This window comes from Anabrus simplex, chromosome 2 (assembly GCF_040414725.1).
Source record: "Anabrus simplex isolate iqAnaSimp1 chromosome 2, ASM4041472v1, whole genome shotgun sequence".
Classification (NCBI taxonomy): domain Eukaryota; kingdom Metazoa; phylum Arthropoda; class Insecta; order Orthoptera; family Tettigoniidae; genus Anabrus; species Anabrus simplex.
This window is the reverse complement of record NC_090266.1, coordinates 537853686-537876412: the sequence shown is the minus strand read 5'-3', so window position 1 is coordinate 537876412 and position 22727 is coordinate 537853686. Positions and strand designations below refer to the sequence as shown.

At 40.3% G+C, this 22727-nt stretch overlaps 1 protein-coding gene across 1 annotated transcript in view; it reads left to right on the top strand.

The window, feature by feature from the left end:
- The first annotated feature begins 236 nt into the window (after positions 1–236).
- The window catches only part of fne (found in neurons), a 570930-nt gene continuing 548439 nt past the window's right edge, over positions 237–22727 (top strand). Inside the window, exon 1 of the mRNA XM_067140918.2 lies at positions 237–370. The gene's annotated coding sequence lies outside the window, so the exon portion shown is untranslated. The remainder of the gene's footprint in view (positions 371–22727) is intronic.

Sequence of the window (22727 nt, the reverse complement as noted above, 5' to 3'; positions counted from 1 at the left end):
ACAAGAATTGATCTACTTTCCTGTCTTGTGAGTATGAACCACATTCTCCAACAGTAGGCATTAGGAAAACATATCTAGTTGTATGTAACACCGCATACCAAGCAGTGGAATGGCCAGGAAAGTTATTGATATTTATGATAGCGGAGGAGGGTTACAAATCGTGGGCCCCGTAATGCGGCCCAATATTCCCTCGTAGAGCCCGCTCAGCGCTGTCATTTAGTTCCCGCACTGTCTGACTGCAACTTGTGTTCCGTTTGTAGGAGTCCGTCGCAGATTTGGTTGCTGTTTTCCTTCCGTTTTGATCAGTTTCGGTCTGGTTAGATTCTGCATTTTCTAACTGGTCCTACACTACATAATTTTCTTCAGATTGGTAGGTGTTTTAAATTATTTTGTTTTCAAACTTTTATTAATTATTTATTTCAGCACGTTATTCGTCGGATACCCTTTTGATTTCGATAGCACTACGCATCCTGGGATTTCCCGTTATAGCGCCTTATGGCTCCTCCCTATTTCTTAGGAACATTTGTATCGTAATTCAGTGCTTTTCACTCATAATCCGTCAGTGCAAGACTTAGGAATAATTTTATTTTGACACATTTTATTTCTCTCTTCCTTTCTTATTTAGGAAAGTACTTTATGATAAGAATTTGGCATGCACATATTTCTTATTTTGAAATTTTTATGGTCCCGATGTAAGTATTACCAGCGTGCATGAAGAAAATATTGTATTTGTAGCTGCACCACAGTTTGTGTTTGCTCTCAGGAGTGTACCTACCTACATTCGACATTCTTTTAACTACAAAGGAGCTGTTTAAACCCTCAACATTAAGATGTTAGGCACAGACAGAACTCAAATATCGCAACTTGCCGGTCCCATTGTTGAGGTACATACGGAAAACTACGCCATTAGCGTGCCGGCCTCCAAGGGATTTAAACGTGGACACGCATATCGATTGCTCTGGTTTTCGTTACAACATGGCGTGCTTTGATATGCAGTGAGAGATACAGCACAAATTATTTCCTGAGCTACACTTCTGTTAATTGCTTATGTCACATATCCAAGCCTGTCTCAACCACAGGAGTGGAAAAATCAACGTAACTCCAAGTTGAAAAACAATTGTCATAATTATAAAGTAAAAATCTAAGTACATTTTCGGGAACTATATAAGAAATGTAGTTAAGAAAGAGTCAAATTAGTATGAAAAAATCGTTTTCTGCTAGTGTAAAAATATAGTTCTATACTGTTGTCTTTACATAGATTACACGTTTCATGAAGTGGAATCTTGGCAGTAACGTGTAGATCGCTGATCCTGACTTAGCAAGAAAGAGTTTGCTATCGCCCTGTACTATCTCATGATACAGTCAGTTTAAAATATGACCGAACGCAAAAAGTATGTTGTTAAATAGATGCGCTTACTGCACTGCCACACAGCGCACAAAACGCTGTAGCTTTCGTAATGTACAGTGTTTCAGAAAGGTTAGTCTTTTATTTACGATCAGCACACGGTTGGAAAGACCAAGAAATTTGTGTCATATTGGCCAGTTATGTACATGTGGTGTGTTCCAAGTAGTACATTCAGTGGCATTAGAACGCACCACATGACTTTAATTTCTGGTTAATACTTATTGATATATTATTTATTATATTATTGGTTGGTGAAAATATTACTTGGTCTCACGAAAATCTTTCACATCATATTTCCGTGTTATGTAAAATAATTGTAGGTAAGTGATCTGTGTTCAGTCAACAGTAATAATGGTTGAAAAAATGCATTATATCAGGTCCATGTAAAATTGGCCAGAAAGGCATGCTTATCACAGAAAATATGATTTCCGGAAAGATACTCTAGTCATAGCAAGTCATCAAAGTAAAATCAAAACAAGAAGACAGGGCATTAGGAAGCAGAAGTACTGTTATTTTACTGAAACGACATGTTGCATTCTCGAGTTGACCGTCAATAAAAATGTGATCCGTTCTGTATCTAATAATTTCAATATACTTAATGTAAATTTTTCGACAGAATATCACTGCGTGTTTCTCGTTCCGTGGCGTACATAATATTTTATGGAAACTTGCAGTCCATGTTAACTACGCCAAAATGTTAACCTTTTTTTTTTAGGATTTCATATTGTAATTTCAATTCTTCAGAGTTTTTCAATTCTTCTTTACGTCCTAAATCTTTGAGAAACTAAGACAGTTTTAATATTAATAAGCAAAATGAGCAGCCTTTTTTCTCGTTAATTTAAGATGTAGAATCAATGGATGGACAAGCAATGGTGCTCGCCAAGGACCGTCACATGTTTATCCGATGTTCTCGCTTCTATCAACACTCGATTATTTTCATTGACATTTCTAGTGCCGGAATGATATCACGCAATTCCTGTCGTAATAATTGTAGTGTAATAGTGAGGAACGCGACGAGTATATTGAAGCAACAATTTCTTTCACAGTACTACTTCGTAAAACTTAAAAGATTCGCTATTTATATTCTATATCATATTACAACACGATTCGGCAAGAAACTTCACGATAAATATGCAGTGTTAATTAACATCTTTCATTCCGCCTTTGAACGTTGCCATATTCCATCTGCTGTGCTCACATTATTTTATTTTCCTGTCATGCAATCACGGATTATCTTTAAAGTAAATCATAACTGTTTGTTGGTTTTTTTTTTTTTTTTTTTTTTTGCAAGTTGCTTTACGTCGCACTGACACAGATAGGTCTTATGGCGACGATGGAACAGGAAAGGGCTAGGAGTGGGAAGGAAGCGGCCGTGGCCTTAATTAAGGTACAGCCCCAGCATTTGCCTGGTGTGAAAATGGGAAACCACGGAAATCTATCTTCAGGGCTGCCGACAGTGAGGTTCGAACCCACTATCTCCCGAATACTGGATACTGGCCGCACTTAAGCGACTGCAGCTATCGAGCTCGGTATCATAACTGTTGCCACGATGGTATTATTAGTTTTGGGAAGTGAGAAGTTCCAAAGTATGAATTAAACACTAATTGATCCGTCTGAATGAAGTAGGCCTAACTGTCCCAGAGACAGAAAAAAATACCTTATAGGAATTCATGTGCAAAACATTCTCTCAATCTCGATATATTTTAGGAGTACAGCTGGAAATTATTTAATCACTGTACCACGAAGGGTGCCATAAATCTCGAAGCACATTCATCGTCTTTTTGTAGTAGTATCACACATCTTGGCATTGCTGTAGCTTAACACATCTCCGTTTACTCGTTATGTTGGTATAGTACCACATATCTAGATATACTCACTGTATTGGTCAGGAGCTACATTACTTAGTATACTCAATCACTATAGTGTTACAAAGCTACATAACTCGGTATAATTCATCATTGTAATGCTACATAACTCAGAATGATTGCTGGTACAAACAGGTTGGGAACAATGGCAGGAGGGTACTGAAACGAGGATATAAAGTCTAAGTTAGGAATGAACTCGATAGATAAAGCTGTACACATAAAACGGCGCTGGTGGTGGGGTCAAATGTGACGAATGGAGGAGGATATTTTACTTAGGAGAAAAATGGAGGGCACGAGAAGTAGAGAAAGACCAAGGCGGTGATGGTCAGACTCCCTTCTTATTTAAAGATAAGAGATAAGGAATTAAACAAGGCCATGAACCTACTGTAGTTGCAAATAGAGGATTGTGGAGGCGCATAGTTAAGGCAGACCGTTGTACCATGGAACACTGTTTACATGCTTTTATTTTATTTTTTTTAATTTTGCGTAGAAATGCTGCCAATGAGTGCCGAGGTTTCCTTTATAGCTTCCTGTTTATATTCTCCTGTTTTACAGTTCTATTACGGGTAAAAAAAGTAATTTATAGCAGATATACATTGCACCTTGGAACTCGGGGAATATAGATGGAAAACAGCAGTAAGTAAATAATTAAAATCAATTTTATATGTATTTGTCGTCATTAAACATAGTAAAAAGTCTATTCATAAATATATAAAAACATTACTTTGCTAAAATCATACATTTTTGTAAAATATGTAAAGAAAACTATTTCTCAGTTCCACTTGCCCACAGTTGCAGTTGCAAAAAATGGTAGCTTTTCCATCCCTTTCGCATGCATGTAGAATTTGCTTTACGTCGCACCGACACAGATAGGGTTTATGGCGACGATGGAACAGGAAAGGGCTAGGAGTTTAAAGGAAGCTACCGTGGCCTTAATTAAGGTACAACCCCAGCATTTGCCTAGTGTAAAAAATGGGAAACCACGGAAAACCATCTTCAGGGCTGCCGACAGTGGGATTCGAACCTACTATCTCCCGAATACTGGATACTGGCCGCACTTAAGCTACTGCAGCTATCGAGCTCGGTATCCCTTTTGCCGAGCAATTCCTTGTTTATTCCATAACTCAGGTGATTCTTATTGTTGGCACGGGCAGTTTCCTAACACACTTTTTGTGAAAGCATAGTGCACTTTTGCGATAGTTCTTATGGACTTCAACAAACAACTTTCTTCAAGTTTCTTTCCTGCTATCGATCTTAGATTATTTCAGAAACTTTCAGCTTCAGAGTTTCGACTTTTGACAAAAATGTCTTGACAGAGTAGCTAACTTCACCTTGTACACTTAACAGGCTTCTCTGATATACGATTGGTTTTTGGAGGAGGCATCTGTTTGGAAGGCTTGCTTCAGAACATCCGTATCAACCGGAACCCTTTAGTCACCAGAATTACTTCTCGGCATGATCTAAAACAACGAACAAAGAAAGAAGTATATGTGTTCCTAGGTGCCATGAAGTTAGCATATGCATTTACTCATTAGGTGATAAGAAACACGCAGCAAAAGGTTATTGTAATAAACACAATTTATTTCTGTGTTACAAAGCATACAAATAGAAACGAAATATTTGTTTTCGATGCTAGAAATGTTGGCTTATCTTCTGCATCCCTGCTTGTTAACATAACACATCAGACCGTTAGTGCTACCTACTTGTACTTTTTACGGTTTGCTTGTGTTTGATCGATAGACAGCAGCAACAATAAGAACAAAAATTCCGAAGTACAGTATACTGAAGGTACGACACTGTCCCCTAATTCACAGAGGCTTGCACTCTGAAATCTATAAGGAAGACGTAGTCTGTGTTCTGTCTATGTATGAATGTACATAATTCAGTGTATTTCATCACTATAGTGCTGCAGTGCTACACAAATCGGTATACTCAATCACTTGAGTGTTGTAGCTCTACAAAACTCGGTATATTCTTGAAGTGCACCGGTAATCAGTATATTCTTCTATCACTATATCATTTTAGTGCTACGTAACTTGGTATACTCTATCACTATATTATTTAGTGCTACACAGCTCGGTATACCCTATCACTATATTATTGCAGTGCTACACAATTCGGTATATCATATTGCTATATTATTTTAGTGATACATAACTTGGTATGCTTCATCACTACATCATTTTATTGCTACACAACTCGGTATATCCCATCATTATATCATTGCAGTGCTACACATTTCGGTAAATTCTATCGCTATATTATTTTAGTGCTACATAACTCGGTATTCTCTACCACTATATTATTCTAGTGCTACATAACTCGGTATATTCCATCAGTATATTCTCATACTACTCCATAACCCGGTATATTATAACACTGTACTATTTAATATCGCATAACTCTGTATATTCTATCGCTATATCATTTTAGTGCTACATAACTCGATATATTCTATCACTCTATTATTTTAGTACTACACTACTCGTTATATCCTATCACTATATTGTTGCTGTGCTACACAATTCGGAATATTGCACCACCATATTATTTCAGTGCAACGTAACTCGGTGAATTACATCACTATATTCTTGTAGTGATCTATAGTGCTCCATAACTCGGTATATTACATTACTATATTATGATAGTGTTACATAATTCGTATATCACTATATTATTTTAGTGCTTCACAACTCATATATCCTATTACTACATTGTTGCAGTGCTATATAATTCAGAATAATCTGTCACTGTTTTGTTGTAACTCGGTATGCACGACCACTATACTATTATAGTGCAACATAATTCGATGCGTTCAATCACTGTATTGAAGTAGTCCCACATGCTTGTACATTGTATCACTATATTCTTGTAGTTTTACAAAAACCAGTATATTCCATCACTAGATTATTGTAGTGCCACATAACTCAGTATATGCTATCACTGTATTATTGTAGTGTTCATATATGGGTATATCCCATCACTATAATGACGCAAGGGTGCTACATAAACCAGTGTACTCTATCACTGTATTCTTTTAGTGCTACACAACTCGTTACATTCTACAATAGTGGTACTATACCATTATAGTAAGCGAGTATACCAAGACGTATGGCACTATACCACTCTAGTGAGCAAGCATACCAAGACTTGCTGCAATATAATAATATAGTGATGAAATATACCAATTTACGTAACATTACATCATTATAGTGATGGATTATACCGAGTGATGTAGTAGTACAACAATCTAGTGATAGAACATACCGAATTATGTAATACTACATTAATATCTTGACGGATTAAACTGAATTACGTAGCACTATACAATATAGCGATAGAATATACTACAGTTAGCGGGTAAACCAAGAAGTGTGGCACTTACCACTATCGTAAGCGAGTATACCCTGACGTGTGGCACCATGTTACTATAGTGAGCAAGTGTACTAAGACGTGTGTGGCATTATACCACTATAGTGAGCAAGTATACAAAGATGTGAGGCACTAAAATAATATAGTGATAGAATACAACGAGTGATGTTGTAGTACAACAATATAGTGATAGAATACACCAAGTGATTTTGTAGTACTTCGACATAGTGATGAAATATACAGAGTGATGTTGTAGTACAACAATATAGTTATAGAATATTTCGAGTTATGTAGCACTACTATAATACAGTTTTTTAATATATTGAGTTATGTGGTGTTGTAGTGCCACGGTTTGGTAAACTCGTTTATTGTGCTTTTATACGATTGAAATCATGCATGGTATGAACTAAGCCTTTAAGTTATCCGTTTGTAAAAATGTCATTTACGTTAACCTCATCTTGAATATGAAGCACAGATTTAAAAATTAGTACATGTAGAATATAATAAAATAATTGACGGGCAAATATTGAGTTCGATGCGAATCAGAAGTGTCCGAATTCCTTATAAGTCGTGCTTGCCTTGTATTTCACTACACCGTGCAAGTTGGCCTTGAGGTTAGGGGCAAGCAGTTGTGAGCTTGCATCCGGGAGATAGTGGGTTGGAACCCTACTGTCGGCAGCTCTGAAAATGGTTTTCTGTGGTTTCCCATTTTCACACCAGACTGTACCTTAATTAAGGCCATGGTCGCTTCCTTCCCACTCCTAGCCCTTTCCTATCCCATCGTCACCATAACGCATGTTTCCATGCGAAGTAAAGCAACTTAAAATAAGTCACTATATTCATGTTACATAAAAAATCCGACTGGTAGATTATGATAGTAGTTGATATTAATACTTCTGTTTACTTGTACTGCATAAATAAGCTGTTAAGGTCTAGCAGTTAGGTAAAGTTATATACATTAGATTCGGTGTTCAGATGTTGGGTAATTTATGCCTGGCTGCTACGCAATCAGTTGAATAGCTGATGGAATATATGAGAGATTCCTGTTTTTCACTCGATCACAAATGGAAGTAGAATTTTGAGATTATCCTTTCTTTGTCTGTCTGTCTGTCTGTCTGTCTGTCTGTCTGTCTGTCTGTCTGTCTGTCTGTCTGTCTGTCTGTCTGTCTGTCTGTCTGTCTGTGTCAGCTTTACAAACATTCATGCGATTTCAAACATGTATGGTGAAAAATGAAATGGCGTACGACTTTTAGTGCCGAAAGTGTCCGTGGACATGTTCAGCTCGCCAGGTGCAGGTCTTTTGATTTGACTCCCATAGGCGACCTGCGCATCGTGATGAGGATGAAATGATGATGAAAACGACACATACACGCAGTCCCCGTGCCAGCGAAATTAACCAATGATGGTTAAAATTCGCAACCCTGCCGGGAATCGAACCCGAGACCCCTGTGACCAAAGGCCAGCACGCTAACCATTTAGCCATGGAGCCGGACCATGTATGGTGTTATCGTAGTACGATTTAGGAAAGTTTCAAACCCATACTTTTTCTAATTAGAACGCTGTTGATCGCCGACTAATGGTTTATCATAATTGTAACCCCTTACTCGATGTTTCATAAACTATACATGATAAGAATTTCGAATTTGATGCGAAGATCGAGTTTTATTTACAAAAGTAAGCCTATAGAGACTTGCTGTTACCAACCCACTGCTCTGGACTATCGTATCTTCCAACAAAGACGTTTCTGAAACAATACTTGACGAATTTTCCCGAACATTTATGAACTACAAATCTTGTGGGGTTCTCAACTCTTTATGCATTTTACAGACTTCAGCCATTATGCGAGAGGTCACGTTCATATCGTAATTATGTAGTCAGTTCATTGAAAAATCTCTAGGCTAAGGAAGGAGAAACTATTCCTTGCGTGAATGATATCACTGATGAAATTATAGGTTTGACGAGGCATGTAATTCAGATGCTGTACAAATCTCGATCGTCAAGCCCCAACCCTGCCTTTCACTCTAGAAACTGAAAAATATATCAGATCTGCGTTCGTCAGATGGAACGTATTCCTAACTTTCATGCTATTGTACTCCAAAGTACTTTATATATGACTGATCTCTTTGACTCCCAAAAAGAGCGAAGTTCCATACATTTAAACAGCATTGGTGTAAACCTTGTGATTGATGTTTCTTCACTCCAATAAGGAGGACTACAGAAACTCACGTCTCTATCTGTGGTGATTCAATTTTCGTCGGTAAATAATAAAAATAATTCAGTGGGAGGGAACCACTGATCATGATAAACATCATCAAGAACTAAGTACAAAAGTTGACCTCGGTGACGCAGTCGATTAGTGTACGTCCTTTTGTTTTCAAGGGAGCGGATTCGATTTTAGTCGCATTCAGGTTGTTCAATTGCAACAGCTATATGACCCTGGCTTCCAGCTCGTAATAAAGCTCTTGCGGTACAAAGTTCCGGCAATTTGCATTCGCCTGACAACCATCAATAGCATACAGTGCGATCAAATTCCTCAAGAATTATCAGAAGTACTTAAAGTTAATATTAATAATAATAATAATAATAATAACAATAATAATAATAATAATGTTATTCGCTTTACGTCCCACTAACTACTCTTCTACCGTTTTCGGAGATGCCGAGGTGCCGGAATTTTGTCCCGCAGGAGTTCTTTTACTTGTGAGTAAATCTACCAACACGAGGCTGACGTATTTGAGCACCTTCAAATAACACCGGGCTGAGCCAGGATCGAACCTGCCAAGCTGGAGTCAGAAGGCCAGCGCCTCAACTGTCTGAGCCACTCAGTCCGCCAGTACTTAATATATCATGATCATTTGTTTCTTATGCTTTAAATATATGTGTCGACAATAATAATTGCCTCAATTTGTTTAAAGTATGCTAATTCCTTTGCATGAGATAATTGGAAGTTAAATTTTACACACACTGATGTCAGTCTCTCCTGTTATTAAATGCTCCACAGTAAGCCTATATATCACGTGCAACATCTTTTATGGATACTTTAGTCCCAAAACGGCGTCTTTTTCTTAAAATGCGAGAGCTGTCATATATCACAGTAAATCTTAACTTCATAAAGTAGCGTACCGTAATATGTAAGGTTTTTCAGCGTGGACATCAGGTACAAAATAACGAAGGAAGGTATTTTAAATGAATGTCCCGTTTGGATTCACTTTTTAGCTTCGGCCAAATGAGTCCACTACAGCTGTTCGTATACGCAGTATCTGTACGTGGTAGTTGGATATGGTCAAGCGTGTTTTCTCATTTGTTCTCTTGATCAGTGGTTTGCAGCCTGTACTGTACAGCATCAGTTATCATCAGTCACCACTGATCATGTGGCAGATTACTTATCACTTGTTTACCCAGTGTTTTCTTAAATGATTTCAAAGAAGTTGGAAAGTTATCGAACATCTCACTTGGTAAATTATTCCAATCCCCAATTCCTCTTCCTCTAAACGAAAATTTGCCCCTATGTGTCCACCTTTATCTTCCGAAGCACTAGAGCTACCAATTTGTATCATGAAGAGTGAGTTAATACATTTGTCAATGAATATTGGTTTCATAAATTTAGACCGTTATTTGCTCTTACAGAGGAATAGGAGCAATGAAAGGTACACGAAGGGCGTTCTCAACAGTGGTAACAAGGTAGATGATCAAACTAACGTATTGACTGTATGTATGTCCCGTATCTCTGCGTACGAAGTACGAAGTAAGATGAATCTTCGTAGCGAGCTTTAACGACTGGAAACCCTCTTGACGTCAACCTCATCAGAGGAGTTAATGAGATTAAAATCAATGACGTTAGGGAGGGAGAAGATGAAACTCGGTGCCGGTGCATAGCCTACTCCTGTCGAATAGCACCAAGGGGTCTGCTCAAGGCTTAACGTCCCCATCCGACGGACGAATCACCATCAACAGCATCATATGCCCTCACTCCATATGAGTACTGCAGGGAGGTTTGGAATTGAATCCAGGCTTTTGACACACAATCTAATGATTAGAAAAAGTATACCACCAGCTCTCCTACCCTGCCGGCTAACATTCTGATGGTGAAAATGTTTTCTACCAAAGGGACTCAAACCGGCTGCTACATAGACTTGACACCAGGCGGGCGCTCTCCTCTTGACTGCTTATTTAAAAGTACAATGAAATATCTGCCGATTTCAGAGAGATTGTCCAATCGTCCACCTCTTAGTTCACTAGAACAAAGAGCACTGTCAGATCTAAATACATAATCCGCTGTAGTGAGTATCCGTTTTCTTACAAAGTATTAATGTTGTTGATGTTGTAATTTTGGGTCCATCAGTCCACAGACTGATTTGATGCAGCTCTCCATACCACACTGTTCTGTACGAACGTTTTCATTTCTACGTTACTACATTCTTCATCTATTGTAATCGTTTGTAATATTCACGCTTTGATATACCCCTAGCGTTCCGTACTTATCCCCTAATCTTCCACCAAATATGAACTAAACTAGTCAAGGGTGCCTCAAGATGTGTCCTGTTAATGTCTCTTCCTCTAGACAAACTTCGCTAAAGCGGTGTCTTCTCACCATCTCATTTCAGCATCTCTTCATTTGTAATCCGATCTACCCATCTCACCTTCAACATTCTTCTGTAACACCACTTTTAAAAATCTTCTACTCATTTCCCTCTCCCTGTGAAGCAGTAGCCGAGCCGTAGGAAGTGTGTTTTACAAATAATCTCATTGTCTAACACGCTCTTCATGTGCTATTGATTTTAAGAAGCACTTATCCTTGCGATGCCGTCTTGGCGATCATCGCGGCTATAGGAGTCTGCCACATGGAAAAGAAACATCGTGTTCATCTCAGCGATAGTATACCTGAAATTTGCTATGCAATAGGAAGGACTTAATGTGTCACTAAATCCACAGACCCAGATCTCTCAGATTTGAATTATATCCCACAACCTTGAGTACGAGAAGGAGTGCTTAACTGCGCTGCTAGACCGGCCTCGACAGATGTTACTTTTGGGCAAGGAAGACATCCGGATGACTGGTAACCACATTGCAACTGAAGTTAAAATAGCAAAAACCAATCTGGGATTCAGATGGAGCACAATGAACGTATAAGACATGTAGTGTCCTGAACACACAACACTGTAACATAGTATAATGTAAATATGCTTCATCCTAAATCGAGCCCCAGTAATCTACCAACTTAAAATTTTGCCCCTACTCTTCAAATTTTTGCCTCACACTTAGTTCTTATCTCAGATTTGGTATACGAAGTCGAAAGTAGGTTCAGTTCAATGTTTGTTTGTTTGTTTGTTTGTTTGTTTGTTTGTTTGTTGCGACGTCACTGTGGAACACCCGAAAAGAATTTCTTGAAACTTGATGTCCAAGTACAAGGATATCCAAGTTGTGCACTGTTGTCATATTTTGGGGACATATTTCTAACAAAAAAATTATAACATTTAAAACATTTAAAAATGCTTACTCTGAGTTATTAAGATGGTGATCCTTGTATTGACCCATTAAATTAAATTGCTTTCCTGTTGAAATAACTGTTTACACTCATGTTCATAAAAACCAGAACACCTTGAAAGACTAGAGATAGGAAGTTCATATTCACAGGAAATGTTCATTAGTATGTTCTGCAGAATGTCCGGTCCCACGGTTTAGGGGGCAACGTGTCCGCCAGTCACCCAGCGTCCCCGGGTTCGATTCCCGGCTGTGTCAGGGGTTTTCAATTGTAAATTATTAATATCCCTGGCCTGGGGCCTGGGTGATTCTGTCGTCCTTAACGTTCGTTTCCTCACATTCAACACTCTACACTTCCGCAATTCCACTTACACGCAGGTTCATATCATATGGTGAAAGTAGTGGCAAAAGATCTACAGAGGTCGACGCCACGAACAAATATCATTTTTTTAATGTTCAGCAGAAACAATTAGCATTTCAGTCATCTAGGTTCAGCATGTGCCCTGTTGCCTAGTAGGCATTAGGTCCTCCACGGGCACTGATAAGTTGTTCCATGCGTGATGGCATCTACGCGTATAAGCCACCATGAGTGGTGCCCTGGGTATAGCCATCCATTCTGCATTCACCTGGTTCCACAGGTCATCTTTGGTGGTGGTTGGCATTGGGTCACAGCGCCGCACCCGTCGTTTCACCATATCTCACACATCTTCGATTGGCGACAATTCCGGTGATCGGGCGGGCCAGGGCAACAGTCTGACATCATGTGACAACAAGAAGGCACGTGTACGTGCAGCAACATGTGGTCGCGCATTGTCCTGCTGAAATATGGCGTCTGGGATGTCGTGCAGAAACGGTATGGCTACGGGTCGCAGGATGTCATTCACGTAGGTCAAACTGGTCACAGTGCCCTGGCAAAGCACCAATTGTGATGTGGTTGTATCCAATAGTACCCCACACCATAAGGCCTTGAGTTGGCTCTGTATGTCTTGTGCGAATGCAGCCAATCTGATGCCTCTCCAACTGTCTGCGGCGAACCTAAATGCGGCCATCATGATCAAACAAACAGAACCTGGATTCGTCCGAAAACACTATCTGCTGCCATTCCTGTCCGCAGTGATGTCGTTCGGTACACCATTGCATTCTAGCATGTTTATGCACATTAGTCAAATGTAGGCAGAGGACTGGACGACGCGCCGGTAACCCAGACCGTAATAAACGGCGACGGACTGTCACTCCTGATAGTGTACGATGTGTTACACTGTTCCACTCTTGCGCTGGAGCCGAGGAGGAAGCAGATCTGTCCTGCAATGCCATTCGGATGAGGTATCGATCTTCTCGGGGGGCGGTCTGGGTGGTGCGACCAGCCCCATCTCAACGTGCTCTACGGCCTTCTGTGAACCGTTCTGTACACACCCGTTGCACTGCCGACACACTTCGTCTAACACGAACAGCAATTTCCCGGATGGGTGCATCACGTTCTCTCATGCCAGTAATACGCCCTCCTTCAAACTCACTCATTTGACGGTATGGTTCTCGCATACGTCTGAGAGGCATCCTGCACGTCTGCTCAAGTCACACTGATCAATTACCTTTGGTTTATAGCAACAACGAGAGCCGCAGGCACATTTTACCAGTCGGTGGTGGTGTGCCGAGATATCGTTGTGGATCTTGAACCTGATGGCCAACATGTTTCAAATGCTAATCATTTCTTCAGAACATACGAATGCACATGTCCTGTGAATATAAACTTCCTATCTCTAGTCTTTCAAGTTGGTCTGATTTTTATGAACATGAGTGTATTTAGACCAGAACTAGCTTTTTTCTATTTGATTGACTTTTCCTCACATGGTTGTTTGCAGGTTGTTTGTGGTAACAAAAGTGATTTCAATGAGTGAAACGACAGATATCCATTTCTTTTGTGGCCTTGCACAAGGTATCTGCCTTTTGGGGTACCTTTCGGCATGAAGTTCACGTGCACTTACGCATTCCTATCTGAGAGACCAGGTACACTCTCGTATTCCCAGTATTTACTTTCAGCGAATTAAAAATACTATCATCAACATGGCCTTCTGGACTGTATACCCTATTCCGGATTCACCACAAGTATTCTAATCTTTGTTCGAATGGTAAGGTAAACAACTGGTGACGATGCACACCGCACTGTATTCATGCTATGGTAAGAGCGTGGTACTTCTCAAGCGGAAAATATTCTCTGAGTGTTCCAAAGCAACACACCGTCCGCTCGATCACATTCCAACACGATGTCTTCCGAACAGCGCGTAGTCACGCTGACACAAGCAGGTAGACTGCCCATCTCTCCACCGCGGGAGATTCTATGACCCCTCTAGCATGGCAACAGAACCCCAACAGCCGACAGTACTTACTTCTCTAAATCTTATTCATAAGTTATAAGTAACAGGCATATAATTAGCGAAAAGGATTGCAGGTGCAAACAAGTGGGAACAATGGAAAGAAGGTTCTAGAAATTAGGGGAGAAATGCAAAACTAGGAATGAACCTTCTGGATAAAAGAGGGTCAGAAACGTGTGGTTTGGCACCTTCGGATATGCAAATTGCCAGAAACGCATATGTGAGTTCCCACAAAGTTATACGTAAATTGCAACAAACATATAATAAAAGACAAAATTTCCCCTTATACAACGTGCAGAATTGGGAATGTACACGTGTGGTTAAATTGTGTGTACAGTCCCTCAAAAATGAATGAGCGCATGGTGTTGTAGAAGTTCTTCGCAGGTACACTTTCTCGGGAACAATTGAACCTACAGATATAATGTTTGTTGCAGGTATCCACAGGGTTTTTATCTACACGAGAGGTGAATCACATTTTGATTATAATTTAAATTAACATTGGTAAACTATTACATACGAGGTACGTACGATACCGTGAATTCATTCTTTTTTGAGCGACTATACATCTCCTAAGCAGGCAGGTGGATGGTAAATGCAGATGTAGTCCTGTAATTTTAATTAAAATATGAAGTCTTATTTCCTTTTTAATATAGTGTTTCCGTGTGATACTTCGTTAATAAATTCAAGTCGCTTTATTTATCTACTTGAATACCCAATCATGGCCTTATCTAAAAATTCTTGGGTTTCTTTCACTAAGAGGACTTCCTTCTTGAATGTAATTTGTTTCATGAAACAAGTGTTCGTCTGAAATGTTTTAGCAATTCTGGAAAGGTCAATGTACGCCTATATGCAGGGTTATATCAGAAATACCCATTCAAATCTCGCAGGCATTTTTAGTATGCAGTAAATGCAATGGAAATGTGACCACATTTCCGATGCACATTTTCGGTAGGAAAGTGTTTCCACTTGTATTAATGTTCAACCAATAGTCGTTATATTTCTTTAGAGCAGACATTAAGTACTCGACGAAAGAATCATTCACTTCTTCCAGGCGAGGAAACTGTAGGCCACACCACCACATTGGCAAATGCAGCATGGTACCTGTATGATAATTCAAATATTCCGATGCTAATATCTTGTGGAATTTCACATTTATCCATTTTACGAATACCTAAACCTATTCGAAGAATTGTTTGGCAATTCACCGGGCTTGGGATGAATCAGTACGCGTCAGTGCTGGAGCCATGTGTGGCGAATGGAGTTGGATGGGTTACCTAGGAGAATAATATACTCGGCCATGCAGGGTGATAGAAGGTAGCCAAGGCGGCAGTGGTTAAGCTCAATTTTTAATTAAATATGAGAGGTTTCGATGTAAACGGGGCCAAAGTGCTAGTTGCAAATAGAGTACCGTGGAGGCGCTTAATTAATTCACAAAGACTTGCAAACTGAACGCTGAAAGGCATTATGTATGTATGTTCTATAGAACGTATCGGGGATAGGGGGGGAATGATAGCTGTTGCCTCGCAGACGACCAAGGTTGAAGCCTGCGCCGAAGCCATGAACCAAGGTGCCGGATTTGAGTAGTTCAGACGATAAGAGTGCTTGACTTCTGAATCCAATTGGCAGGTTCGATCTCGGCTCAGTGCGATGGTATTTGAAGATGCTGGAAAACGTCAGAACTCCTGGAGAACAAAATTCCAGCGCATGGCGTCTTTTAAAATCGTATAACTAGTCGGTAGGACGTAAAACCAACATTATTATTATTATTACTATTATTATTATTATTATTATTATTATTATTATTGAAATCGAGATGAGTTAGGGTGGTTTCAAAGACCCTAAAATATCCGGGGAAAGCTGAAGAATTATTACCTTTCCATAGAAGTTAATTCACAATGCGCCAGACTGTTGAAGAACGATACTGATCATTTATTGCTGAGTTGAGGTGTTCTGAGGCACAGCGATGTTGAAAATATCAACCTAACTATGTTTTGTCAATTAGTTGTATGTGGTATTCTTCCATACTTTGGAACTGTACAATTCAGGTAAGTTATTTAAACTTTCACTATAATTGCTGTGCTGTATGTGGTCTAGCAAACAGGCAATAGATAAATGCCACACAACTGGTATAGTACTACTTTATATTCCAGTACAATGATTTACCTTTATTAAGGTGCCTGAAATATAAATAGCAGGAAAACGATGAGGTAGGTATCTAATTTAATTTGATGTTCCTGTGTTTTCAAACCACTGAAGGGCCTAAAGGAATATATGGTCAGGACCATGTCTATGGATGTATGAAACCTTATCTTATAATCTGTATCAGGCCTATTTAATGTCTACAGAACAGTATGTAATCCACTTTTCCCACAACCTGGCGAGGTCGCAGATGTGCACTGTTTCACACATGTGGACGTGGCCCTGTTTCACGGCAGGATGCCCTTCCTTACGTCAACCCTACGTGGGGGGATATATTCACCATTGTCGGTTTCTCTGGTGGTTGGTAGTATGGTGTTTTGTGTGTATATGAAGAGATGTGTATTGAGACAAACATAAACACGCAGTCCCTGAGCTATAGGCATTAAACAGGTGTGGACAAAATTATAGGCCTAGCCAGGAACCGAACCCAAGGCCTTCAGAACCAAAGGCTCAAACGCTGACCATTGAGCCAAGAATCCATATTGTATGTAACATCAAATATTTGAGCTTAATATAAATACTGAGTTATATACATCAGACATTAAATAACGTAGGCCTAATTATACTAGACATTAGTGAAAGTGAGCGCGAAAAAGTCCACGAAAATTCACACTCAAGACGACAGCTAACTTCCGATGTCGTTGTCTCGAAGCGAACCCCTCACAACTTGCTTTTATTCATGTAACGTACCTGAGCCTTCTTAGTCATGAAAGTAAATAACATTTACTCTCACATGACTGTGAACACGATAATAATAAACATCAGAAAATATATCTTAAAACCAGAAGCACCTTGTCTTTGAAGTAGACTGGGCAAATGCAAGGAGAGATTAAAGCTAGAGCTCAGTCATGCATAGAAAGGTGAGAGAAACACCTTACATTGCTACGGTTTTAAACTGAATTCTTTCGAAGTTTTAGATTTTGGAAAGTTCACTGTCGGCTGAGCCTGTAAAGTACACCTCGGTTCGTACGTCAAACGGTTTTGAAGGAATTATTTATTTTCCAATTTAACTCATATTTGAACCGCATAGAATTGGAATGTTTTAAAACCCTATATTCTTTGACATCCAGCGACCAACCTGTGAAATTTTGACTTCGTACGTCGAGCAGTAATGGAAGAATGAGTAATTCTTATTAGGAGTACAACGTTATAACAATATTTCTTATTTTACATCTAGGACATAGAATACCAGCCTTCATTTAAAATTCAAGTTCGTACGTGGAACGGTTTCGGAAGAGAAAATATTGTGATGTTCAGAGTCAAACTACATCTAACACCCTTAGGGGAGGAATATTTTGAAGTATATAGTACTTGGACCGCCGACTCCTTAGCTGAATGGTCTGCGTTGAGGCCTTCGTTCATAGAGTCCCAGGCTCGATTCCCTGCCGAGTCGTGTAGTTTCATCTCATCTGATTAATTCTTTTCACCTTGCAACACCAATGCAGCGCTGGTCGGGAACGGCACTTGTAGACAACATAGTTCAGATAGAAAGCGGTTTCGAGAAGCATCATAAAGGCCACACTTAAACAAAGTGTAGTTAAGATCTCCATCCTCCGCATACTGACATCGACAGCGCAGTGAATCCAAAATCCCTATGCGATGTAGATGTGAAGGGAACGATCCTTGATTTAGACTCATTCGGATTACTGAAACCGTTAGACCTCGTAACCGATGAAACTTATAATACATGCCTTAGGAGGGATGTTGGGTTGTACGAGAGCATAAGCTCTACCCTTGTGCATTTGAGATGTTTCCCATTCCGTAGAACATTTGTGACGAATTTGTTGTCGAACAGTGAGAAATAAAGTCCATCCATGGGAGTTGCAGCGCTGCGCTGTAAGTAGACCTTCCGAAGCACCACGTTTGGCTAGTACGTCAGCCTTTTCATTGCCAAAAATTCCACTATGTCCCTTGACCCAAGGAAATGCTATGGAGCAACCTGAAGAGTAGGTGTTAAATGCTCGCTCCACGGTGTCACACAAGTAAGCATGCGTTTGGAGATTCCACTGGAGATTTTGTAATTTCTTCATAACACGTTGGGAGTGCGTAATGATGAGAGCGGAATCGAATCGCTTGTTTTGACAAAAAACGAAGCGCAGCACATATAGGTAAAATTTCTACTGTACGAATAAAGGTTTCGGTCGGTATTTTGAAGATAAAACATTCTCCCACCGAGTCATCGAATTAGAACCATCCGTGAAGATGTAAGTGAAATGTCGTGTGGCTTTTAGTGCCAGGATATCCCAGGACGGGTTCGGCTCGCCAGGTGCAGGTCTTTCTATTTGACTCCCGTAGGCGACCTGCGCGTCGTGATGAGGATGAAATGATGATGAAGACAACACATACACCCAGCCCCCGTGCCATTGGAATTAACCAATTAAGGTTAAAATCCCCGACCCGCCGGGAATCGAACCCGGGACTCTCTGAACCGAAGGCCAGTACGCTGACCGTTCAGCCAACGAGTCGGACAAGATGTAAGTACTATTGGGCCACATGGAGCGAATCAAAGCCGGAAAGTAGTTATGTGTATGAGCTTCTGTGGTGAGATATCTATCGAGATAGTATATAGTCAGTCGATGTGCAGAACACTGATTGCTGGCTTCAAATCCGGACATGTTTCGTGTTGTGAGAGTTGGTGAAAAAATCGTTTTCAGTTCGTTATAGCAGCGTAACAGAAGCTGTGGCTTGTATCGTGAGCGTCGTCCATGTCTGTCCTGGATAACGGTCAATAGTTGAAGTGCGATAAGAATGGGATGCTGTGATATAGCAGAACGTTGTAACAGAAATTTCTTGCCTATCATTTCACGGCGCATTTCCAAAGATACTTATCTAGCTTCTATTAAGAGAGGATTTGTTGGTGTGGATCGCATAGCACGCAAACAGATGCGGATCGCCCGTAATTGTATGGTATCGAGTTTCTTCGTGACGTATGCAGGAGCATTCCCATACAAAAACTCCCATAATCGATCATGGAGCGTATCATAGAACGATAGAACTATACAGAGTCAAACGTATAACAGGATCAGCTCCCCACCAGGTACCTGTCACAAAGCAGGGAATATTAATCGCTCGTTCAAGAACGTGACCAATATGGCAACTCCAAGTTAGCCGACTATCAATGTACATACTCAATAGGCGTAATGATGATTTCACTGGAAATGCGAATGGTCCTAAATGGATATCACCAAGCTGAGGCAAAGTCATCTTCCGGGTAAATGTCACCATAGTAGATTTCGATGGAGACAATTCAAGACCATTAATTTTACTAGATCGCAGGCCACATAATGTAAACGAAGAGATGTAACCTCGAAGCTAGAGGAAGTAGTGTAAATACACACATCGTCCGCGTATTGTAAAACGTGAATCGAGGGGCTAAACAGATGCTCAAGATCAGCAGTATAAATTGTATATAAAAGCGGGCTGAGCACAGCGCCCTGTGGTAGACCTTTACACACGCGACAAGGGCCATGTAAACGATTGTGTCCATCTCCTACGTAGATATATCGTTCTTATAACAATGTCTGAAGACCATGTATAAAATCTGGAGGGATATTGAATGTTTGAAGCTTACTGAGGAGAACTGGCATACTGACGTTATGATAATCTGAGCTGATATCCAGTGAGAGAGCCGCAAGGTATCCATTAATCGCAAAACCATGTTCTATTGCAGAAGTGAATATGATGAGATGGTCCAATGTTCCTCTCTCACGGCAGAATCCATACTGTGACTGAGAAAACAGCTGCTGGTGTTCTCTAACCACCACTCGAGTCGTATTTTCACCATACTTTCCAGAATCTGCATCACACACGAGGAAAGAGAAATTGCTCTATAAGAAGAAGGATCACCAGGGTCCTTGCTAGGCTTCAGAATAGGGATGAAAATTTGAGTAAACCAGTCCAAAGGTAATTCTTCCTGTATCCACATGTTGTTAAAAATGTCCAGTAATAGAACATGCGCTGAGCGTGGGAGATGGGATAACATCGAGTACTGGATGTAGTCCTTACTAGGGGCAGTGCTGTTGATATATTTTAACGACAGTTGAAGTTCCGTGTAAGTAAATGGCCGTATCAGAAAATAAATGCGATCCCACTTGGGTGAAAATCGCCAACCAGGCAAATGCGGCACAGTCGGTGGAGCAATATGACTATGAAAAGCTTCGACGCAATCGGACAGAAATGAAGAACGTGGGGAGCTACTCCCTACCCCTTTTAAGGCCCTTACTTTATTCCAGATTGTAATAATCGGTGTTTCTCTGCTAATTTCTTCAGAGTATCTATGCCACCTGGACCGCTTTTTCTGTTTTAAAATTCTTTTGACCTGTGCGTTGATACGTTGATAGTTAGAATAATTTTCCCAGCAAGTAAGACGTCTATATTGCATAAAAGCAAGTTTTCTTCTTGCAGTCATCCGGGAGCATTCTGTGTCCTACCACGGCGTAGGGGTATGTTTCGGAAAAAGGAAAGGCTGTTTCACTGGTAAACACCGAAGCTGCAGCATTTATGATGTGTTTTAAACAGTCGTATTTTTAAGTGGGTCGGTAGGGAGGGTTGCAGTACGAAGTTCGGATTCTATTTCCCGCTGAAAGCAATCCAATTTGCTCGTTTGATGTTCCATTTTGTGGTGGGGTAGAAGGTTGTAGGTAAGGCGTAGCTATTTTGTAAATGAATTTCGATTGGAAGATGATCAGATCCCAGAGAGTATCGTCGTGCTTCCAGGGTTAGATTGGCAACAATTGCTGGAGAACAAATAGTTACATCTACTGCCGAAGGTTGATGTCCAGGCCGAGATATAAGTGTAGGACTACCGTCGCTAAATATAACCAGGTGGTAGTCATCCATCATATATTGAAGGGCTATTCCAGCACGGTCCGTAAAAGCACATCCCCAAGCTACACTATGGGCGTTAAGGTCCCATATATAATGTATGGAGGTTCCAGTTTGTTAAATAAACTGTCCCATTCTCCTGGTTGAATTACAATACGCGATGGACAATAGATATATATTAATGTAAATGCCACCGTGGGGAGGAAGATACGAGCCGCTACCACTTGGAATGAATGAACTCCGGGAAAAGTAAGGGATATTGCACCGTGACGAATAATGTTGCCTATTAACAGACCACTGCCTCCAAATCCATTATCTCTGTCTGAACGCAGAACGCGATATCCAGGATATATATCTGGTATACCAGCGCGAAACGAAGTGTCAGATAATGCTGCTAAGTTGATGTGCCGATCGTGTAATTCTTTTTGAAGACTATGTTTATGAGCTAGCGCTGCTTGGCTATTCCACTGCAATATTTTCAATTTAAAAGCTTCCATGAATGTTTTATATTATCATTTCGCGAAGTTCCGATGCCGAAAGGATACCACGATTTGATAGCAGACTACCATATAGAAGCTGAGTAACTAGGTTCAGGATGCCAGTAATAAGGGATTCTGATGAGGTAAGTGGTGGTTGAGAAGAGCTGCCAGGCAAGGTACTTTCACAACGGAGTGCTATTAAGTGCGGCTGAAGTGGATAAGGGTTTGGGCCCAATGGCCCCCACTGACTTCATGGGGATGATAAAATACCAGTGGGTGGGGGATACATGTTCCGGGTAACTCCGGAGGAGGTCGCCGACGTTGAAAAACGGTAATTTTGTGATTTTGTTCTCTTGGTAAGGGAGGAAAAATTTGCTCATGTGTGAAAGGTAATGGCTAAACCACTTCAGCTTATTATTTTTTCATAACAGTTTCCTTAGCTTCCTTGAATGGTATGTTATATTTGGCCGAAACCTCGTTTATCTCTAATTGTTTGTTATATTCGGGGCAATCTTTACTGAGGACATTGTGTTGACCTTGACAATGTACACACTGAGGCTGAGGCAGTGAGCAGGTGTTTGGATCGTGTGACACACCACAGTAAATGCATCTACCCTGAGAGCGACAGTGTTTACTAATGTGTCCGAAGCGCAAGCAATAGTAGCAAATACTTACTGGCGCCTTGGGCGGGTGCAGATTGCGTATTTCGAATTCAATGAACTACGACCTATAT